The 2,788-nt window shown below is 42.1% G+C and overlaps 1 non-coding gene across 1 annotated transcript; it reads left to right on the top strand.

The window, feature by feature from the left end:
• The first annotated feature begins 521 nt into the window (after positions 1-521).
• On the top strand, positions 522-603 carry trnas-gcu (transfer RNA serine (anticodon GCU)). The gene has a single exon. It is a non-coding gene; the product is annotated as a tRNA-Ser (tRNA).
• Positions 604-2,788: the final 2,185 nt, after the last annotated feature.

The following is a 2,788-nucleotide window of genomic DNA, read 5'->3' as shown; positions in this document are numbered from 1 at the left end:
CTGTGTTGCTGTGATCATACAGTGACTTGGTGTCGCACGGACCAGGAAAATGATACAGATCAAGGTTTTTGCATTGTTGAATTCAATTGTCAGTTTAGAATTATTTAGGATTTTGAAATTGTCTGTCCTGTACACAAGGGCGTGTCAAAAATATCTGAGCGGAAGAAAGATGTTCAGAATAATGATATTGAGCACTATGCACTCTCCTCCAGTTTGGAAAACAATTCCTCACACACAAAAATTACATCTCCTGCTGTCACCGGCTCTCCACTCCATTGACTTCAAATCTTCACAGAATTCAACAGATCTTGTTGCATAGCCATTTTTTCATTTTTGCTCTAATCACTGTGAGCAGAGTTTCACAGTTGGAGTGCGCTTGTCCCACACCCAGATGTCAGACGATACTCTTGGAACCATACTGTGCTATTTATCATTTCACCAATACCAAGGAGAAATATCTATGGTGTGCATAATTTACACAATTCACTTATTCATAAGATCAGAGAGATCGACCCGCATCTGACGAGGTCGCCGAGAGGTTAAGGCGGTGGACTGCTAATCCATTGTGCTCTGCATGCGTGGGTTCGGATCCCACTCTCGTCGCCGTTACCAGTAATTCTCAATGCTGCGATTTTTGGATGATCACAGCTGTCTTATTGAAATTGGAACTCCAATAGTGTGTTTATATGAATCGACGCTATTATAAAGTCTCAAAGAATAATTTGAGCCTGTTGCCTATACTGCATTGAAATGTAGATTGAATTGGAATAATTAAAAGGAGCGCCATTTTCTTTTCCAAGTCAAGTTGCCGTGAACTTTTATTGTCTGAAAGAGATCCATGAAAACCAAATAACGAGAGTTGCGAAGCGCATGTTTATGCATGGGATTCTTAATAAGTGTTTTGTCAGATGAAATCTGTAGCAGGTTGGGTAGAAGTGATTCACCTTGGTGAAATGAGCACAGAGACACAGCACAAAACAATGGAGATATTTCAAAAGGGGCAGGGGGCTGGGTGTAGGAGTACCGATAACTGCTGTAAATGCACAGTAGCGAATTACTGATGTGGGTGCCGTGCATGGGCACGGACAGATTTACACATCGGTCTCATCCTTTCCCCTTGCTCTAGCCATTGGTGAAGGCTGGACATAAGACACACATAAACACAAGATGTGGGAAACAAGCTCCCTCTCGTTATACACACACTTGATGCATCACATTGAACGATGAAGAACTGGAGAAGACAGCAAGTTAACTGTAGGGGCTGAATCTAAATTGTGGATCAATAACCGCAGATTAATGCAAGAGTCTTTAAACGCATGTCATTAACAGATGTTTCGTTCTAATACCCGTGTGGCTGAATGAAGCAGCAGTGAATTCCATTTTTACCCATAGACTGAAGCACGCAGACACATTTCCCCAAGAGTGACACAGGCCTCGGGAGAAAGCAAGCAGAAAGTAAGATTTCACCCACTTGGCTAATATTGTCCCATTTGAGACTTCAACACCAGTGTCCAGTTACAGCAAAGAAAGGAAGCATTAAGCCTCTCCCGTCCCAGTGTTCCTGACCAATTCCTTCCCCATCACTCTGTAGTTTGTACTTTTTCACCTCGTTCTTCCTGCCAAACGGGATCATTGCTCACGCCCGTTTCTTTCCTGTCTTGCCGAACCGTAACTCTGGAGGTCTTTGCTGTTTGAAGATCTGCCAATCTGAATCTGATTACACCTAATGACCCTTACTCAACAGCCTTCTGCAACAAGAAATAATACAGAACTATCTGAGAGAATAAATGCTTCCTCATCTCTGTTTTAATTGTGAGATCCGCATTCTAATATGAAGTGAAAAATCGCACAACACCAGATCATAGTCCAACAGGTTTAATTGGAAGCATTAGCTTTTGGAGAGCTGCTCCTTCATCAGGTGTTTGTGGAGTACACAGTTGTAAGATACAGAATTTATAGCAAATGTTCGCAGTGTGACGTAACTGAAATTATACATTGAAAAATAACTTGATTGTTTGTTAAGTCTTCCATCTGTTAGAATGACTACGTTAGGTTCATTTCTTTCTTATGTAAATCGCAAAACGTTCTTTTCATAGTTACACTTTCAGGTGAATTTTAATAATTAGTCTCAACCCAGATAATTTGTTGAAGGTGTTAGTCCCTATGTGCTGTGTCTGTGCCATAATGTTTAGACTGACGTTAAACTAAAAAAAAACACACTGCAGGCAAGAATGCTTTGAGGCATGGTACTTTGGTGAAACCGAGCAGATGCTACAGAAAGGATGAATGACGACTGCACATCAATTAACAGACTGGTTTGCCCCTTCTCTGTTGGGGAACACTTCAATGGTCCAGGACATTCATAGCAGCAGAGATGTGGAGAAACAGATTGGGAAACAGATTTTGGAAAGGTGCAGAAGCCACAGGGTAGTCGTCATGGGCGATTTCAACTTCCCAAATTTTGATTGCATGCTCTTTAGATCAAGTAGATTGGACGGGTCAGTGTTTATGCAGTGTGCCAGGAAGCTTTTCTAACTCAGTATGTAGATTGTCCGACCAGAGGGGAGGCCATATTGGATTTGGTACTCGGTAACGAACCAGGACAAGTGATGGGCTTGTTAGTGGGTTACCATTTTGGTGATGGTGACCACAATTCTGTGACTTTCACCTTGGTTATGGAGAGAGATAGGTGGATGAAACCTGGTCGGTTTTACAATTGGGGGGAAGGGTAAATACGATGCTGCAAGACATGATCTGAGGAGCATAAGTTGGGAGCATAGGATGTCAG

Source organism: Chiloscyllium plagiosum, unplaced genomic scaffold (genome assembly GCF_037043375.1).
Source record: "Chiloscyllium plagiosum isolate Xiang-an unplaced genomic scaffold, Cpla_swu_hap1 HiC_scaffold_42, whole genome shotgun sequence".
Classification (NCBI taxonomy): Eukaryota; Metazoa; Chordata; class Chondrichthyes; order Orectolobiformes; family Hemiscylliidae; genus Chiloscyllium; species Chiloscyllium plagiosum.
This window is presented reverse-complemented; position numbering and strand designations above follow the sequence as displayed.